The 20,863-nt window shown below is 40.4% G+C and overlaps 1 protein-coding gene and 1 long non-coding RNA gene across 5 annotated transcripts in view; one reads left to right on the top strand and one right to left on the bottom strand.

Moving 5' to 3' along the window:
* The window catches only part of ST6GALNAC3 (ST6 N-acetylgalactosaminide alpha-2,6-sialyltransferase 3), a 237,898-nt gene that overhangs the window by 179,124 nt on the left and 37,911 nt on the right, over nucleotides 1-20,863 (top strand). The window lies entirely within an intron of this gene.
* LOC140003056 (uncharacterized) lies at nucleotides 13,119-16,763 on the bottom strand. Its single transcript, XR_011811002.1, has 2 exons — nucleotides 15,308-16,763; nucleotides 13,119-15,140 (listed from the first exon to the last, which is right to left on the bottom strand). It is a non-coding gene; the product is annotated as an uncharacterized lncRNA (long non-coding RNA).

Below are 20,863 nucleotides of genomic sequence, written 5' to 3'. Positions count from 1 at the left end.
ATTGGGGCACCAGATGTCTTTTGAACAGGTCCAGCATATTGTCTTACCATTTCCAAGCTACTCTTTCATGCTTCTATTTATTGTAGGCAATTATGCTTTGACCCAAAGACATAATCCTAGTGGAATTAAAAACCATGTGCCCTCTTTGTTTAAAAAAAAAAAAAAAAAAGCTGAGTCTGAGTTTATGGAAAAGAAGTGTAGAGAATGAATCTAATGGGAAATTAGGCAGTAGTATTTGATGACTGTAAATGTATTTATTTATAACAGCTAATCTTGGTGGAAATGAAGAAATAAGATGAAATAATTAACTTTACTATTTATAAAAGAGTCTCTTTTATCCACTGTGAAATGCAGCCACCTCTGGGATGAAATGCAATGGCTGCTAAACAGCATAGAGACATTTAAGAATGAAAGAAAAGAACAAATGTGCATTTGGCAGAGTAGGGAAAATGCAGCATGGAAGGGAAACATTTTCATGAAAATGTTGCCCCTATTTTTGTTGAAAACATATTTTTAACAGCCTCTTGTGATTATTCAAACTGGAATTTAGTTATAAAAGTAAAATGTCTCTGGCCTTGCAAGATGCACTTTGACATTTTTAATAGCTTCAGTGCAGAAAAAGTATTTACTTTACAGTAAGAAAGAACACTTGCTTTCGAAAAGATAAAGGGCTTCGTTTTCCTCTCACAAGGACCAGTTTTACTGATGATTTCACTGGAGTTATTGCAGACTCAGAACAATGCAAGTGCGGGAGGAATCAGAGCCATCACTCCAGCAGCTCTGGGACGGAGGTAAGAGTGCTGCCTACTGAATTAACAGCCCTTTTCATAAACCCAGGGAATGAAGGAGTAATAAAGAGGTTGGCTGGCTGTTGATGAATTCTCTAACAGTGTGCAGTGTATCCTAAAGCTCCAGTTAAACCTTTATATATCTCGAGAGAGAGAGTGAATGATATTGTAAAGAGCACTTTGCCAAATAAAATAGAAAGATCCGTGGGATTGTTGCACTATTACAAATGTCAGCACACAATTAGGAGTCAGTTTATATATATAAAATGTTTTACTGAGGTTGTTGAGTGAAGTTTACAGTTTATAACAGGAGACCTATTGAAAGATAAACTACCATGCTGTCTGTGATGCATGCACTCAAAAATTCCTCTGTTTAAATTAGATCACTATTTTTTTTAAAATGAAATTTATGCTATTTCACAGATAACTATTACCCCCAAATAAATACACATTCAAGCAGTATTATTTAACTGACATGCTAACTGAAAGTTGCAAGGAGACTGAGTCTTGATAAATTGAAAAAAGGCAGCAAAGTGATTTTAGTATCTTAGCATCGTTGATTAAATGTGTGAAGCTAACTAAGAAAATAATCTGCAAGTAGAGATGTTGTGATAGCGGTCACGTCGTGTCATCGATTTGTATTAAATGCTCGGGAAGAGAGAGAGTGAAAGACAACTTTAAAGATTTGCTTTTCATTATGGCATGAATTGATGTTCAGCTACTAAAATGAAATAGGTTTGCATAAGAGTTAATACTGTCAAAAACCATTTGGAATTTCATTCTGTGCACAGAAATTAAAATTTTCAGTGATTATAAGAAAGACTTTCTCTTCTGAAGCAAGATTATAAAACCAGAGCTGTCCCTTGTTACTGGATCTTCAGATTAGGTGAAATTCTTACATACTGTTTGTTTTATCTCATCTCAAATTCCTTTTAAGTGACTTGCTGAATTCATATCATATTAAATTCAAGGAACTGTGGTGATGGAACAGAATGCTTGAGATTTTAACTGCATATGAAGATGTTCAAAGTTATAGGTCATACAGCTAATGTAAGTCAACCATCTGGGTGTATGCATACAAGAAATATTTATTTCAGTTAATGAAAGCATTCTAATTGAGTACACTGGGCAGATACACAATTAATTACGTATTACAATACAGTCTGATCTGATATCGGGAGCAGAACACTTGAAATTCAGAATCTCTTGACATTTTTCATTCATTTCCATAACAATCATCCACTCAAACCACTCCGTTTTGGAAAAAAGGGACACTGGTAAAGGAGTGTGCCTTGCAGCATGCTTTCAACATCCTGGGTTCAATTAAAATGGAAGAACATATTCTGAAATTGTGAGACTTGTCCTTTGAACCAGAATCTGCAGATGAACTTGTATGATCCCCGTTGGCATAAATTTCCCAGATAAGCTTAACTAAATCTTGGAAATCCGAGGCAATTTTGAGGAGTCTCAAAGTTCTGATTGTTAAATTCCACAGCCCCTGTATTTTACAGCATGTGACCGTGGCTAAGTGGTTGCTATAGGAATTGTGGGCCTATTATTGTAACCACGTTAATAGAAATAGAGAATTTGGCCATATTGTTTTATCCCCTTAGGAAAAACTGTTAGAACAATCAAACAGCAGAATTCATGGCAAGATCCTAATGGACATTGTAACTGCGGATCTGAGTGACCCGATCAGCGAGGAGCTGTCAGATTGTGAGGCACCACAGAAAACGCATGTGTAAGCTTTTGTGCATTTAAAGCTTTTAGCCTGTTATTGCAGTATTTGCAGCTATCATTTGTTTTAAAGGAAACAATAAACCAGCAAAATTACCAAGGTGATGACAGAATCAAATAGTTTTGCATATATATAATCAGACGTTCAGATAAAAGCACACGATGTGTGCACTCTTTTGAATGAGTGCCCACTGAAATAAATGCGCTTGTATTTTCTCTTTAGCAAGGGTTTCTAGATGTGTAGAAACAAGCCTCAGATTTTTTTACTGCCACGCAAGGTCAGACCTTCAGACAGCTGGCTTACCTTCAAGTCCCAAAGTGTGTTGGTTTCTTGCTTTTTGAACTTTGGCTCTTCACTGCAGTGAAACAGTGCTGTTGGAAAAAGCCAGCAGATGCTTCAAGAAGGTCTCTCTTTGGAAGTGACATGTGTGCTTGTCATCCCATCCCCGCTGACATGTAGTGTGGAGCTTCTCCTCTGAGTCCCTGGGTGGATTCCGGGCCAGGAGCAGGAGCTTGTTTGAGGTGTCGGGAGGTGTCTTAATGTCATCATTTCCAGCTGTTAAAGGCTGGGGATGAGATGTCAGAAGGATGATCATGGAGTACTGTTAATTCGTGTTCTTGTTCTTGAGCCTCCAGAGTTTATGTTTTCCAGCTGTTCTCTGAAATCATGATGGTTAGAAAATGTCTTCTGTCTCAGCAAAAGGGATGCCTCCCATCTTGTCAATGGGTTCCGGAAAGTGGGGCTCAAGGAATACTAAATACTGTAAAACTCGTAAGGACATTGTGAAACCTCACAGCCCTAGGGGCTAGCCAGTGAAGTGAAAGACATTTGGATCACATTTTCAGGCCAGAAGGGCTGCACGGGTTCAACAAGACAAACATCTCTTATATTTGCATGGATGATTTACTGCACTGTGGAGGATAGGACATCCTAGAAAATGGCCTTGCCACATTTTTAATGTAACAGCCCATAATTGATTAGCTTTCCTTTTTTCACTGTGGAGATATTTGAGTTAAGGCTACAGCGGCTTTTCGCCTGCACTCTCAGCAGAGGCAAGGAGTGAAACAGGCACAGGCCTATCAAGAGATCCTCGAGCTGTGCCAAAGGTTCAACTCCCCATGCTCTTCAGGCATGACTGTGCTAATAAATTTGCATTTCCTCCCCCAAGCTCACATCACTTTCATCTCCACTGTAGGATTTGCTCTGTTGGCTTGCAGCCAATGTCACGTCCTGCGAGGCTGAGGAAGGTGTTGCAAAGACAATACAGCAACGCTGAGCACTTCAATCCGAACAGTGCAAACCTCCTCAGGAAAAAATGGGCTCTTAATAGCTCCAGCAACACGGTGCCCTCTCCACTCTGCCACACCAGTTACTAGTGATAATACATTACAGAAAAGACTGATAAATTTGTTACAGAGCTCAGATATCTATACATTTCACCAGCAGTAGCTTCTTTCTTTTTATCAGCTCAGCTCTATTTAATAGCTTTGTACCCGGATGACAATTTAAGGGATGCTAGACCATTACTTTTGGATTATGATCCAGAGGCCTGATGGAAGAGAATCTAAAGTGTTAAACCTTAGGAAGGGCAAATGCATAGGTTTTAGGCTGCATTGACATCCTGATGACAAAAGTAACCATAAACAAACATGAAACAGACCATGTTATTTTTTTTCAGACTTTGCCAAGCTAAATGTAGAGGCCTGTATAAGAGGCTTTTTAAAAAAAAAAATCCTATTATTTTCTGGAAATCTTCAGATGCTCACTCTGGGACTGTATTGCTGAGATACTGAATTGGCAGTGTCACTTTGGCATTACTGGGGAAGCTTAGGGTAATTTTCCTTTCGTACCTACCTTCTAGTGTGAATCGCTTCTTTCTGATGATGATGGAGTCCAGCAGAAGCTGAAAACTGACCTCAAGGACTTTGAAAGCAGAGCCTTTGATGGACTGCATCTCTGTGTCCTACAGTGCCCCTTTTGTCATTCTGACAACATTTTGACTTTCTGCTAAGACAACCTGCTGTAATTTCTGTGTGTCTGTTTACAGCAACACACCTAAAGAAAGGCACTCTGAAGTTAGCATCTTAACTCTGTGTATGGAAACTGAAAATATACCCAATTTTTCGAAGTATGCGTACAGCAGTTGCTGTATTTTAAAAATGACTTTTTTTTTTTTCCCTTGTACTGCCATTCAAAAATAAGATGATAATTAGGAGGATAATTATACAGTAGATTGCATTGATTACTAGTGCCTGGTGGTGGGCGCTGAGCAGAAATACACTTTTAAACATCTAGGCAATTAATTTGGAGATAACGTTTATTGATTGTGTAAAAAGTTCCCACAAGTCGATCTCAGATGTGACACCCAAAGATGCATTGTTATAAACACAATAGTGAGCTTTGCACTGTGTGTGCAGTGAATGTAATGCTTTTGGAGTGATGTGTTATTTATGTATCAAGTCACCTTAGACACATTCTCCCTAGAGGATTGAGACTGTGGCAAATAAAAGCCTGACAAACCTCGCCTTTGATAAGCAGCCATGATGGGGAGCTCAGAGGAGCTTTTTCTCCTCTCCTGTGCAGCTCTTTCATCTCCACCTACAGCTTACCTGGGCCCCTCTGCTGTGCAGGCTGGCACTGTCCTACCTCAGCTGACCACCTCTGGAGTCATCTTCACTTTCAAGTCCATCCATCATGGTTTAGAGAGGAGTGACTGCAACTGTGGCACAACGAGATGGTGTGCAAATGCCAATTAAAGTCTTGAGGCATTGATGGACAGTGTTGGAGAGCTGCCACTCTAAGCACAAGCAGACACCTAGGACTGGGATCATCTGCTGTCCCCCCTGCAGCGAGGGCTGTTCTGCAGTGGGCATCGCCACAGCAGAAGTGTACTTCAGGAGTTCTTCAAGAAAAGCAGGTTTAGGTTTTGGCCTTTTCCTTCTTTCCTTCCAAAAGCATTTTTAAGGGTTTGAACCTGGATGTTCATTTCCCTCATCCCTAATTTTTGCAGCTAATTTCATTCCTATACTGAAGAATTTCACCATGCGTAGTCCAGCCTTACTTGTTAGAATCTAGATGCGCAGCCGAGAACAAAGTGACGGCATTAATCTCCACAATGAAAATGTATTTTGGGACATTAGCACACATATGGTGAGGATTTTTAACCTACGTTACTGTATGTAACTTTGCAGCTTAATTAATCAATTAGGATTAGTGCAGTTTGTAATCAAGTCCAAGAGTGATTGATGCATGCCGCATTAATTGCAACATTCCCATGAAGCATGTCATATACGCAGTCATTTTACAGCTGGATTTCACATTGGGTTGCTCATAAGCACTTAATGGAAGGAATGTTTTAGACTTGCTATCAGGGAAATTGTATCACACAATATGCTTTATATGTTGTACTCCCTGCTTAGAAAATAACTCTTCCATCACTGATACATCCTCTTGCTCCTCCCTCCTGGTTCGATAGTTGGCAAAGGAGTCCATTTTCAAAGGTTTTCTGTTGCTGTGGAACAAGAGGTATAATTAAATTGTATCCCAGTAGTGAAGGTTTCTAATGATGATGAGCCAAAACTAATTGTATTGATTTGTTTATTACTGGCTTAGGAAGCTCATCAAACAAATGGACTGAAACTATTTCCATATTCTTATCTGTTTGGTAAATGAGAAACAAATAACACTTCCATATGTCTGTTTCCTGGTGTCATGGCATTAATACTAATTCTGAAGTCAGACTCGAGCACGGGAAGGGAGATTATCCCCAGTACAGTGTATTTACAGCTAAGAAATGCAACATTTCTTTCCACATGTGTGTCTTGGGATGAGAAAAATGAAATGATTTTCTTTCTTTTTTGATATAAATGTTAGTACTAATGAAGGTTTTCTGACTGCCAGCACTGGAGAGTAGCAGGCTATGCCCAGAAAGCGTAAAAGATTGGAGCAGCAAAGGAGACGGGAATTAAGTTCTTGCCTCCATGCACGTTTGTTCCTTGGCCTCTGTATTAAACAAAGCTGGATGAGTAATATGGACTAGAAATTTCTATGAATATTCATTTTAATTTTTAAATTAATTTACTTTCGATTCTCACATTAGCTCTGCAAACATGCAAGCAAGCACATCTGGTATAAACGTTTGCAGAAAGTAAATTCTGACATTTCATGTGTGAGTTTTTGTAGGAAGAGAGTTTTAATTTTGACTGTGCAGAAACACCTGTTAATGCTCCTCCAGCTGTGTGCCAGGCACAAGTCTCTCTGACCTATGTGAAAAATTGCTGTTGTTACAAGAACACTTGAAAATGCAGAAGAGCTGAATGTTTTATTAGTAAGAATCTGTGATTAATTCCTAGAGCAAGAGGCCACCCAGAGTCATTTAAATGGGTGCCGATCAAAAACTATTGAAACCCAGGGTGGTCACTCACTGGCTTGGGTGTGTGTTATATCGGTCTCATCATGGATGTGGTTGAGAAAATCCAGATCCAGGGAAAAAGACCACATTGATTGAATAGATTGTTATTTTAGTTGAACTTTGGGGACTGATTGTGTTGATGCCATGAGAATGTGGATCCCTCCTCAGTGACATGTTGGCTTACGCCTTGGTTTGCTCTTCGAGTAATCCAAGAAAAGCGGCTAGTGTTATCAGTTTAAAGCCTGAATCTACTTTCAGTGTAAGCAAATGCAACCCTTTTATTGTTTATTCTGGATAACATTAGTGAAAACTGCCATTTCTACGTGTGGACCCGTCCCCTTCAGTTTCTGAAATGCAGCTGGCTTCCTCTTGCACTCAGCTGTGTGTTTTCAATTACAAATGTTCCCCACATCTCACATCTCTTCTGTGCTGTAGCATATGACACATCGTGGCAACTTTTTTTCAACTAGCAGGTTTTGGTCCAAAGAGGATTTGGTAAAGTTGGAGGCTGAATTACCCTTGGGTCCCTCGAGAAGCTGATCCTGTCAGCTTGGCAGTGCATTGCTCTGACTGCTGCACTGCATATTATGTCGGGACTGGGGATAAGTTAATAACACTGGAAATAGTGCTAAAGGTAGAGGGAATTATTCACCACAGTTATTAAACTTTGACCTTTTTGATGCTTTAAAATCGTAAAACATTTTAAAATAGCTATGCTACATCCAGGATAGCATTACTGTAGGGAAAACTGCCCCACCATGCAATACACAGTGATTATGGCAGCACCTCTCTTCATATCCTAATTTCTGTCCATGGCAGCTAAGGGTGACACCTGTTTTGTGTTCCCGTTGCACTGCTGCAGGGCTTTGTGGGCTTCAACATCAGCCTCACAGCCCTGGAGCCCGCGGATGGAAGGGGAGCAGCTATCCCATCTTGCAGGTGAGGAAACTGAGGCACCTGCCTTGTGTCAGGCACGCAGTCTTCTGGAATAAGCAGAAACAACAAAGGAGATTTAAACTCCTAATTAGAGACCTACATTAGAAGATGTGGCTTTCTTGCTCCTTCTGTATTCATTGGAGAGAAAGCCTCTTTTCACAGCTGTTGGAGTCCTTTTGAGAGTCATTGGAGAGAGAGGTGTTTAAAAATAGAGGCCTACTTAGGGGCCCTGGGTTGCCTTCTGAAGTTCTCTGTCTTCAATGGCTGTAGAAAGCCTGGGGAAAAGTGTCTCAATTAAGCTGTGTGAATATCCTCTCTCCCCTTGCTGTGCCTTGTGCTCTAATTATAAGGCAGCCTTTCTTCCTTGTTTGTGGCATTGTTGTGCATAGGGAAGAAACAGGTATCAGGGAAAAAAAAATTCAAACTCTAGACCTCTGATCTGAGCCTACCTGGTAGCAAACCACCTCAAAGACAAGTGTTTTGCAGAGGCGAGATTTAGATTTGGCTCATTTTAAAGACGCAAGACCCTTTGCAAAATTTAGATGCCTCCTTGTTTAGATCTTCTAAGGAGCTGTCTTCCCTCACCCACGCAGGGCAGCATGAGCAGACAGTGGTCTCTGGGAATCAGAATTCACTACCACCCATACTGTGTTGACATTTGCAGAAGAAAAAAAGTGCGTTTTTTTTTTTATCATTATTTTTTGTGGCAACAAACACAGAGTGCTTTTTTCCAAGCTGTCTGAAAACCTGCCCATACATTTGTGCACGCACAATTATTTTGTTTAATATTTACAAAAGTTGTGGAAGCCTTTGCATTTAAAACGGTAGGTGAATCAGAGGTCTTAAGAGCTCTAATGAGCCCGTCCTGAAGCAGCCATTTCCATATGTCATGTCATTTGACTGAAGTTTGAGTTCAAGGAAAAATGAGCTCTCAGCCACTTAGTATGCAGACATTTGCATGTGCCCTCCAGTTGCTAAGCTTTGCTCCAGAAGTCAGCTCTGTGGCCACTCCATGTATTAACAATACAAACTCTGAGAGTTCAGTTTTTTCTTTCACCTTGTGATAATAAAAATATAAATGATGAGATTGGTCCCGCAGGTACCAAGCAAATGCGTTGAGCGCTGGAGCTCTAAATCAATGGCAGCAGCTCTCAGCACTGGGAGGGAAGCAGCCAGCGTTTGCAAGATCAGATTTTCTGCGTGCAGTTAAAAAGATCTAGTGTCATTTCATTTCAGAGACATTAGAGGAGCATAAAGAAGAAAACTTCAAGCCTTTGAATAACACATTTGGATTTCTGCTTTTACGGTTTTTCTGCCTTTGCATTGCCTTCATGTTGCATAGATGTGAATGTTAGAGTGCAAAGCAGTTCTCAGAAGTGAGGATCTGAGGATATTCACTCTGCCCACTGTACTTCAGAACAGAAGAAAGCTACTGGCACCGTCTCCTTGCAATAATGAGGAGCAAGAGAGAGAGGAGTTTGTCACCCGGCAAGGTGGTGTAGCAGAAACAGCCCTGCCTGTAGCTCACCTGACAGCAGCAGATATTCCAGGGAGAATTTACCCCATGCAGCAGACATCCCTTGGGCTAAGTTATCAGCTTCTTGTGGTGCTCACTGTGCAAACATTCTTGGGTGGAAAAACCTGGGAGATGGGATTTACTAAAAGCAAAGGCTTATCAGGACTCCCATTAGGAAAGGGGCACTTTTACCTCCTATTGCACTAGCAACAAAGCAAACAAACACCTGAATGCTTTTGAAAATCCTATCTTTCAGTGCTGGGATGTTTGTAAATATGCAAACAAAGAGGGATACCAGTAGGAGCAGAAGTGTCAAGGGATTTTATTTATGAAGTTATTGACAAATACATTTTGCTCTGTTTACTCACCTCTTCCCTTAAGGAGAAAGTAGACACTCCCAAGGATCTTTATGAAACCAAGCAAAATTCTAATGTAGCACCAAAGCCCTGAATTTTGTGTCTTAAATATTACTAAGATTGCTATGCTGAGCATGGGATAGTGGGGAAGACACTAGGAAACAAGAGGAAAAAAAAAAAAAAGAACTCAAGGGCAATTAGAGAGGGCAAACTGTTGTAGAGATTAGATTGGTCTGAAAAGTGAAACTTCACGGAAAGCCTGTGAAATGCAAATATCAACCCCAATATTTTTCAGTTCTTAATATCATAAAAATGAATCTCCAGTCTCTAATGTCAGTGGGAACAGTTCAAATGCCTGTACCCCCCAGACAAAGCATTTGCCTTCTCCTAGAAATATCCTCATGAACAGCTCAGAAGCTGGAGAGCCTCCGCACGGCTCAGGGCTGCAGCTGGCACATCACAGCCGCTGCTCCAGGACCGGCGCTGTTTCAGCATGCTTGAGCACCCATGCCCAGGGGGGTCACAGAGACGGGGAGTCTGAGTGCAGGCTGGGTGGGAAGGTGCATGAGGACCAGCCTGGTTTGGAGGTGACCCTGTCCTCTTCCAAACCCAGGAGGATTCGCTCACTTTCAGGGCAGCTTGGGAAAAGCTGAAAAATTACTTTGCAAATGAATCAGCCAGTGGAATTCCTTCACCACCTACCTTTCACTGCCTTTTCCACAGAAGAGCAAACGCTAATGCTTTCTTTACTTTCTTGTCGTAGAGGAGAAATCTTGGCCTCCAGTCACAGCTGCTTGGTTCTTTTCCTCTGTTTTTCTTCTTACCCAGACGATTATCCAGCTTTGCTGTTGTAGGTTGAGTAATTCAGGTGGAATGAACTGTGAGTTGAAACAAGCAGACAGTGTTCCACCACTTGTCCACTTAAGTTATTCCCAAATTGTCTTGAGATAGGACCTTTGTTCTGAATCTTAAATGATTACAGTGTTTCAGGTAGAGCTATGACTGTATAGTAAGCAGCTGTGTTCAATTTCAAATACTCAGGCATAAAATACATTAGCATTTTTCTTTACCGTATAACTGAAGATGTATTCTTTAATTTGAAGTGCTATTCTGGCCTAACACTAATGAGTCATGTCATTACACTAGGATCTCTTAAGCTTTTATTTTTTTTAATGTTTCTTCAGTGCAGTTCACTTTATTAGTGCTCCCATTAGTTCCACCTGCAGTTCCAGCATCAAGTTCATGTTCAGCCAAGTTATGTATTTGAGTGTCATAGAGTCAATATCTTATTTTCTTAAAATCTCAATTTCCCCCAAACTTCTATCAATAACATCTTTAAAATTCATTTGAAATGTAAATTACTCAAACTATAATCCATCCTGCTGTGTTCCAGAACACTTCCTTCTTATTTAATTGCTATAGACACTTTAGTTACTAATTAAACTTTATTGTTTATGATGTTGCATTTCATTAATAGTTGTGATAAAAATTGCATGTTCTAGCAGATTTTTTTGCATGCTAATATCAGTAGTGGGGTAGAATTCAGAACTGACAGGAGAGAGCTCATCACAAAGGTTCATCCTTGCAGTCTTGTAATTGCAAACTGGTTATAATTGTAGTGAAACTGCCCTAGAAGCAGTTGACCTTAAAAAAAGGGTGCATGTCTGGAGTCTTTCCCTTCTTGTGTGATGGAATGAATTAAAGGTTCCTTAATTGTAATGAAGAGACTGGAAATACCACAGTCATTTGCAGAAGAATGTTTCAGATTACAAGTTTTTATGCATTTGAGTGACAGAGCAAATGTTTAGGAAAGTTGGTGACATAGTTTGAACTAAGAATTTTTTAGGCTCAGAAGTTTCTAAGCCTATTCTCCAAAACCCTGTAATTTACAGATATTAAGGCAAACACAAATCTGAAGCTTTAGTACTAGGCACAGGAAGGGAGCAGGAATTATCTCTGATGGAAGGCAGTCAGGAAGACACTGATAATTTATAATGGAGCTCTGCGAGAAAATGGCCTTAATTTCTGAATAGATAAGTTTGGCACCTCCCAGTCCCATGGATTCAGGGAAAGGTTCATTTAGGTCCAGTAGCTCTGAAACTCCCCGTTATGGGAACTCCCCATCACCACTGTTTCACTGCCCTGCAAAACCCCAGTATAGCACATCAGCCTTACTTCTGCTGCTGGTGGTGCTGAAATAGCATCCGGCCCAGAGAAAGTGGTGCAATGCAGTACTCAGGGTATTTGACAGTACAAAAAGCCACATTGATCCAGGTTACTTTTTAGGGTGGAGGATGTTTATACCAGGATTTTTTCCTAGGGAAGCTCTTGTTGCTTCTCTGTGCAGAGCAAAGACCCTCTCCATTCTCAGACTCTCGCACAAAAATCCTCAGGGATGAGAGCAATGAGAATTACTGGCTGTAATCTGCCACCCTGATAGGAGGACCACAGGCAGATTTTTCCCTGGAAGACCATCCCTCAGTGTCAGGCACAACTACAACCCATCGTCTCATTTCCAAATTTCAGCTGGACCTGTGCTTGAGTGAACAGGCTTGGTGATTTCAGAGGCTATTTCTTAATGGAAACAGATTCTTTCTTGCAGATGCAACTGGTAGAATCTGCCTCTAACCTGCCTGGACCAAGTAAAGGTAAAGGACACAGTCAAGCGAGCCAACTGATTTTGTGCCCTCACCCATACACGGTTGCTCCAGACCTCAAGAACTCAGCAGCAGCACATTCAGCATCATTGGAAAGATGCTAAACAATGGGCACGGTCTTAGCAAGAAGTTTCTTTTTCTGGGTACAGAATAATTCTCTCAGGTTGGAGCTGTGCTGAACTGATAGTGTGAGCAGAGCAGCCCAGTGCTGGGCACTCTGCCAGTCTGCAGTGTGTAGAGTACAGGATTTGTCCTGCAGCTAAACAATAGCTCTCCTTCACCTCCGCATCTCTTGTGGCGCAGCCCTTTCAACACAGAAGGAAACTTTGGTCTCCTGATGGCTTGAAAGTCTAAGTTGGCTGTGTGATTAAGAATTATTTCTTTTGTGCCTTAGCAGAGAAAGAATTCAAATAGATGTGATAATGGTATTGCAGTCAGCATGTAAAGATCATTGAATGTAAACGTGGAACAGAATGTACTTCTGTCTCACAGAAAATTGCATTTAGAACTTGTTGCTACTTTGCTGTTTTTGTAATAATGCATCAACCTCAGACCCTGGATCTCAACATAAATATGTTGGCATTTCACACAAAGGAGTCAGAGAACATCTATTATCTCCCCAAAGCTGAGAAATTCAGGAAGGTGCATTAAGACTTGATGGGATTCTTCCCCTTGTGACTCCCCAGAAAGTCACAAAAGAGGTTGTTTTGGAAGAACTAATTTTTAAAAAGAACATTTTATGCAATGAAATTATGTCACGATTTTTCTTGCACATACTGATCTACAGATCTCCTACAAAAGGAAAAGAGAGAAGAGAATAAATGCTGAATTAGGAGTTCTGACTTTTGCAGTGCCAAAAGATCTAGTGTCACTGCAAATTAAAAATTACTTTTCCTTTGTCTGCCATTGTGTATAAAACACAGGGACAGTGCATATAACTAAGGCACACACACTTAGGTGCCAAAAGTTGATTGTTCTCTCCAGGGTTTGACAGGGAGGAGATTTCCCAAGGTATGCCTGGCATTTCTGTTTCCATAACTGCATGTTTTCCTTGTGAAAATCTTCCCCTTAATAAATGGCTTTAGTTCAGATGATTTCTGAGGTAAAGCAACTTCAGCAGTAGCTGCCGGGTATTCATTACTTGAGAAGGTCAGGCCTCTTGGATAGGCGTTTCTTGCACTGTTTTATTACCGTGCAGACAGGAGGCATGGGACTTGTTTGCACTTCACTCCTTAGCTGAAGCTGGAGCTCTCTATTTGGCATTACACACACTTGTGCTACACACGTGTATCCTTCATTCAGAAAAGCAGAAGAAGATGTCAGCTTTTACTGGCAATTAATCAGCTGCATCCACTTTCTGAAGGTAGCATGATTCTTTTAGCTCGTATTTGCAGTACACGCACAATAGTGCAGAATGGATTACTGATGTTTTATTGGAAGAACAATAAAAGAAAATTCAAAAATCATTTTGAAAGGGAAATTTAAAGATAAAAAATGTCTGATGGCACACCTTGTAAAATGTTACTTTGGCAATCATCATTTTTAGTTTGAGTGAAAGTGAATTTTGGATTGTCAAAAATTCCCATAAAATGGAAATCAATTTCGGTTCCTGTGTGTTTGCTTCCAGCACATCCTCATAACGCCCAGAAAGAGATCTCATGAGATATGAGCTGGCCTGACCACAGCCCTTCTCCTTCTACTGCAAACTAAATGGTGATATTCCACAAAATTAAGGTGCTGGGTGGTTTGCCCTGTCCAGGTTGGATTGTTGCTCTAAAGTAGATTTAGAAACTTCTCTTGGGTTGATAGATTTCAGCAGATTTTTAATGAACATTTAGGGGGGGAAAAAAAAAAAGTCTTAATCCATTTAGTAGGTTTAGTTTGTTTGTTGTTTTTACTTTTGGTGATAGCTAGAGATTTATTTTAAAGACACGAAGACCATAAAAGACACCAGGACCATACACTGTACAGACATTTTGTAAAGCTATTGTTTTAGCTATAGGAAGATTCAACCAAACAGTGAGTTGAAACAGACGGAATTTAAGCAGAGGTACCAGCACATGAGTGTCTTTATCCATGCATGCAGCAGGTACGGTCTTTTGTCCTTGAAGATGCATTCTCAATTAGCTTGACCTAAGGCAGTTTCCCAATCTGAAATCCTGCTCTCATCAATCCCTCTCCTGTGCTTCCAGCTTCCCACGGCAGCCATCCTCTGCCATCTCTCCTTGCTTGTGGTCCCACTTCCAGCCTATTCTGATAACTTCCAGAAGAAGATCCTGTGGGACGTGCACTGACCTGACAGCAGCTTTTCTCTTTCTTTAGGGAACAAAGTGCTTTGTCTTCTTCATGCCTCGAGCTACCAGTATCCAGAGTCCCTTGATGCCTCCCAAAGGCAGTTCAGATAGGGTTAGCAGCCGAGCCATTAGACTGACAGCAGAAAGAAGTTTTGTTTAGACAGCATAAGAAGTGTGCAGTGATACACAGTAACCTCCTGAATGCAAATATGTGTGACATTTTCATTTTTGCAGTTTTCTAAGGAAGTAGCAAGCCAGGTCATTGTAATGAATTGGTAAACATCACACTGTATTATATATGAAATTCATCTCCTAGAGCTCGGAAGCGGGGTGTTAATGCAGTACTCCCCACTATGATGTTTGCTTTTGTGATATTGGTATGATGCTGTGTTCTAAAATATCCGTGTCCCGGCCATACCATACTGCTAGGTTATTAGCCTAAACCTATGAAGACAAAAAAGACCAGGAAGAAAGTTAATTTCACTTTTGGCTTTCAATTCTTATGCACTGTAACAGAATGTGAATAACCTCATTATTATACAATTTTTTGTCTGTCACATAATGACCTCTATACTGAAGACCAAAGTTTGCATAATTGAGGAGAGACTCACCTACAACAGTGCTGGAATTCATTTGCATAAGGCTGAAATAATGCTAAGAAAATAGCATTTGGTGTCACCTATTTAAAGTGAAGCACTAGGTGTTTTCTTTCCTTTGGCTGTCTTAAAGGTACATGCCCATGATGGGGAACAGAACCGTGCTGCAGCACCTGGCACACGGGGAGGTGGCCCTGTGACTCATCAGCACTTTACATAAAGGGAGAAGGGCCGTTCTTCTGTAGCTGTGCACTTCCTCGCAAATATCAGCAAAGTACATGTTACTTAATGCATTTATTTTTGTAGAGGAAGTATTCATATATTTATCTTGACTTTTAAGTGTTCATCCTTCATGCTAGGCTCTCTATGGTAATTAAAATATACCATAAATCATATCCACTGTAATTACCAAAATACACTGTAATTATCTGTTGATCTTTTGCGCCTATTAAATAACTACTGTGATGTTTCAAAGCTAAGTTATTTTTGTATTCCTTGAGACAAACCTACTGTAAAATGTTGGTAATTCACTTAAAACTGCAGCATAGATCAGCTTGGGAGTGTTTCATATCTTCTCCCTCTCCCCACATGTAATGTATGGCAATTCTGTTGATTATCATTTGGGTAAAAATCGTGTTTACAAATACCACCTGAATCCTGAATGCTATCCCAGCTGGTGACAATATCATGAGGTATGGAGAGGCTCATGAGGTATTTTCGAAGCTCACTCTGCAGATAGCTATTCCTTTCATCTTGCACTTTGTCTTTACCATGACTGCAGACAGAAATTTTACATGAATTGAGGGAATGTGAACCTGAGGTTGGAAAAGGAACGACTGTTATCTGAAACCTGCAGGTAGTTAAATCTACTTCAGTGTATCTGCTCAGAAGGAGAGAGAGCTGGGAGCCCAATGGTAATAAGCACAAAATATACAAAAACAATCTGAAAAATGGCAAAATAGTTGTGCTAACCTTCACTGAAGTTGTAAGTATCAGTATAAGAATGTGTGCAATGTAGTTTTCATGAGCCTTGGGACAAAGTCACCTGCCATTGCTTACTGCCACATTTCCCTGGTTTTTACCTTTTCATGAGTATAAATTGTAGCTAAAACACAGGCGCCTTCCCAGATTTTTGAATATTACCAGTGTCATAGCTGCGTAAGAAGTGTGAGGATGCAATGTCCTGTAGCATTTCCTGTAGCATTATATCCGAAATGGGGGTGAGCCCAAGTGGAATCCTATAGGTGTCAGGGTTAATTTTCTTACTCTTTGTGGAAAAACTTTCCATCAGTTTCCCACAAACATGAATTTCCACTGGTGGTAATAACTTGCAGCCACAGTTGTGTGTAATGTAGCAGTGGTAAATTCTTGTCGTTAGAGATTTATGCAAGTCATTATTTAATAATAGAGATCTAGGAGTCACAGATGGCTAATTAATCTGTACTAAAGTTAAGTGTCTGACCTTTCAGGCATCCCAGTGATGGCTGGGTAAGTTTGCCATCCCATCAAATTGTCACGTCTGTGGTGCTTTTTCTTTCTGCCCCAACTTTTTTTTTTTTTCTTCTTCTTTTTCTCTATAAGAAACAGGTGCTGAAACAATCAGCTTATTTCAGATGCAGTTTTCAAATAATTGCATTGATCTATTTCAGAATTAGAAAAAAGTTAGAAATAACTGGTGAACCTCTCTCCACTGTGGACTGAAGATAATTTGTTATGCATATGCTTGTCAGGAATGTAACTAGCCAGGTATATGCTAAAATGCCTCACTTTAAGATTGTATGGAATGCAAAATCACCATTATAATAATTCAGCCTTATTGCCTGATGTTACTGTGTTGTGCTTTGGGTCTTTTCATCCCATCCATGACATTTACTGTCATATTGCAATTAGTTTTGACAGCCCTATGGCCAAGCCTGAAAGCTGCCTAATAGTTAAAATAAGGCAAAAAAAAAAAAAAAAAAAAAAAAAAAAAAAAGAAAAGATTCTGTTTATGCCAATATTACAGTAATTCATATTATTAGGATAATAGAAAAGGCAAAAGCATGTAACCATAACAGCTTGATTGGAAAAAGGAAAATGTCCTATATTTTCAGTGTTTTTCACTAGGTGTTCTTAATGACTGCTGCAGTGGGTAGTGATAGTCCCCAATTCCCTGTAAACAGAAGTAGTAAGTAATCAAATGGGACAAGCCCAGCTAGCAGAATCTTATTGTCAGTTAATAAGCCAATTAATTATTTTTAGTCATAACAACATACATGGGAATACTCCAGCCTTCATTCGGTTGTAGCCTGATACTGCCATGCCAAACCAGGGACAGCTCACAGGAGCGGCTGGATGTCCTGGTGGCCCTTGCAGCCTGGAATACGGCCTCTCTACTCCAAACCCACTCTCACCCAATATTTGTTTAGTTACCAGTAAGTGTAGTGAAGAATTAAATGAGTTATTTTCTTTAAAATGTATGTATCCATAAATTAAGGCTATTGGTCTGTTTTGGCTGGGATAGAGTTAATTTTCTTCACAGAGGCTTGTGAAGAATGCTGCACAGATGCTGTGGTTTGGGTTTTGTTATGAAAATAGCGGTGATAACACACTGATGTTTCAGTTGTTGCAGAGCAGTGCTCACACAGAGCCACGGGCTTTCCTGCTGCTCATGCTGCCCTGCCAGCACCTGGAGGTGCACAAGAAGCTGGAGGGGAAACAGCCAGGACAGGGGACCCAGGCTGACCAGAGGGATGTCCCATAGCATGTGGCATCACTCTCAGCAATGACAGCTGGGGCAAAGAAGGAGGAAGGGGGCACATTCGGAGCGATGGTGTTTGTCTTCCCAAGAAACTGCTAGGTGTGATGAGCCCTGCTCTCCTGGAGGTGGCTGAACACCAGCCTGCTGATGGAAGTAGCAATTGAATTCCTTGGTTTGCTGTACTTGCACACGCGGCTTTTGCTTTACCTAGTGAACCGTCTTTATCTAAGCCCATGAGTTCTCATACATTTACCTTTCCCATTCTCTCCCCCATCCCACCCGGGGACAGCAAGCGAGCAGCCGTGTGGCGTTGAGCTGCCTGACGGGGCTTAGCCACAGCGAGCAGTTACAGTCCACTGCAGCAGATTATGTATAAGGTTTGAACATTTATGCTAAGGTTAGAATTTCTAAAACACCTGCAGGGAGGTTTAGATCCAATTGCAATCACATAAAGAAAATAGGTATGAAAAGGAGGCCCATGTCAGATCATGATTCCCTTCAGTGAAAAGAAGTGCCAGAGCCATAAGCTTGCTGAGCCCCACACAGGGCTGTGGAGCTTGCTAGGCCAATGATAAAGAGCTGAACTGAAACAGAGGTATCAAAGCAGGTGGGTTTTGTCTGTTTCTATAAATCGGTATCCAAATATTGCAAATATGTTGCTTTGGGGCCTCTGCTTTAGACAAAGAAAATCTCCTTTTTCCTGTAACCTCTTCCTCCCCTCAGAGGAGGAACTGACGTAACAGAACTGACGTAACCCTGGTACCAGCTTTAGCTGCTTAACACATTTCAGTGTGTGCACCTTCCAGAGGAAGGCCAATGTATTTGTGTTTACCTGTTACCTTCCCACAACTCTTTGGAAATACAACATCTCACCCTAGTCATCTTCCCTGAGGTAGGAAAAAAAGTTGGTGATGCTCTTAATCAGTTTTACGTCTAGCAAACTCAAACAACAGACCCTTGATAATTGCTAGTTTTCATTCTTTATCTGAGCAGCCTGCCTTGTTTATCTCACACATTGCCAATCCTTCCAGAGTAAGACTGAGACATTGTTATGTTGGTCAATCCGGACTATACAAACATTTGTTCTGACCCAGAACTGACCAAAGGCTGCTGTCTTGGACCCGTGCTGTGTCACTGAGCAGTGTCAAGTACAAACCATAACCAACTACCCCAATTAAAGCTATTTTTGGTCATGTCATTAGATGTAATTATTCATATGTTTTTTTTCTTAATTAATGCAATCTTAAGAGTTGTTGAAGTGAAGAGTAGCACATCGAGCTTTCACTGTATTTGAAATCAAAATTCTCGAGGTCTTTCTTCAGTTCTGTCAGCAAGAGTTGTCATTTGATCCAGAGTAGGCTTTTTAACTTACTATTCCTTAGTGTCAGATAAAAGGAAGAAAATACTTCTGTAAAGGTATTTATGGCTCTGTAACGTAGGAGAGAGACTAATACTTGCTCTTGCAAAGTCCTTTCAGAGATATTGGTAGACACTTTGTCAATTACAGAGTGACCATAACTATCTGTAAGGAGGAAAGAACTGATGGGTAACAGGTGTGAATAGTTTCCTTGTCTGTTTATGGTGGAGACATGCCAAAGCTATAGGAAAAGGGCTCCTTCCCTCATATGGGAGTTGGGTTAGACCATTCTTGCAATCCAAGGACAACTTAAAACTGTGCCTCTAGTGTCCTGCGTCTGTATTTGTGAGGATTTCATTCCCTCAGCTATCAGGTACCTTAATGACATTTTTGCAGCATTCTTTTCATTAGCCTCCTGTGGGAAATTCTGTGTAGATATTGGCTTATGTTGATATCTTGGCTTATTTAATGAATAATAGCTGTAATAACATTCTTTCTAAAACTGTGGAGCAAACAGAGCTGATTGTCATTTTGTCATTTTTGAAGTGCTAGAGTGGAATTGGTATGTCACTGGCTGCCCAACTTAAGTTGATTGATATATATATATATATATGTATATTTTTAATAGAAAGCCATATTTCTACCTTTTAGTGAAACTGAGCCTTTATCTGCTATAACTGATCCTTTTGGTAGAAACCCAGTACAGCGTGGCCTCAGAGGGAGGAAGGCTTAGCTCAGTAATTACAACTAAGGTAGACCTACAATATATACATTTCTTCCATTCTTCTTTTCAATATCTCTCTTTGCTCTGTACCACCTATGACAAGTCTTATGGAGCCCAATGTAAAGGATTTTGAGCCCTAAAGAGCAAGGAATACCTACTAATAGTAACCAGAAATTCTTTTACCAGAAGTAAATGTGTACATAAATATTATTCAAGTTCATGAAATAAATCGTGCCATGACTTAATCTGTTAGTTTTAAGTTACCTTTTGAAACTGACTAAAACACTTAAATTTGCATTCCTGGAGAGATCTGCTGTGACTCCCAGAACTTTTTCCTGCCAGTGGATGAAGAGCACTTAGAACGACCTCTGGTTATGTTTGCTTGCTTTTTATTTGTGAAAAATGCAGGGAAGAAAGATACAAAACTCTCAGGAGTTCATTTCATGATTAACCATGACGTAATTGACAGAGGAAAACAGCAACAATTCATACAGCCAGTAATTAATCTCTGCCTTTATGGCCTACATTTGCCAACTGTCTCCATATTTGACAGCGAGAGTGACTTGCTGAATGTTTAATTTCCTCAGTGACAGCTAAGGTATGAAATCAGATTTGAAGATGAACATCTTCTGTGGCTTCTGCTTGCAAAAAGAGTAGCCAATTAAGTATGCTTGCATAGTCCTTGCAAATATTTGCCATGGAATTGACATAGGAGACAGAACTGGTTTTTCCTTTCTAGTAGGAACTCTG

This window comes from Anas platyrhynchos, chromosome 8 (assembly GCF_047663525.1).
Source record: "Anas platyrhynchos isolate ZD024472 breed Pekin duck chromosome 8, IASCAAS_PekinDuck_T2T, whole genome shotgun sequence".
NCBI classification, from domain to species: Eukaryota; Metazoa; Chordata; class Aves; order Anseriformes; family Anatidae; genus Anas; species Anas platyrhynchos.
The sequence above is the reverse complement of the archived record's forward strand: the minus strand, read 5'-3'. Positions and strand labels throughout refer to the sequence as shown.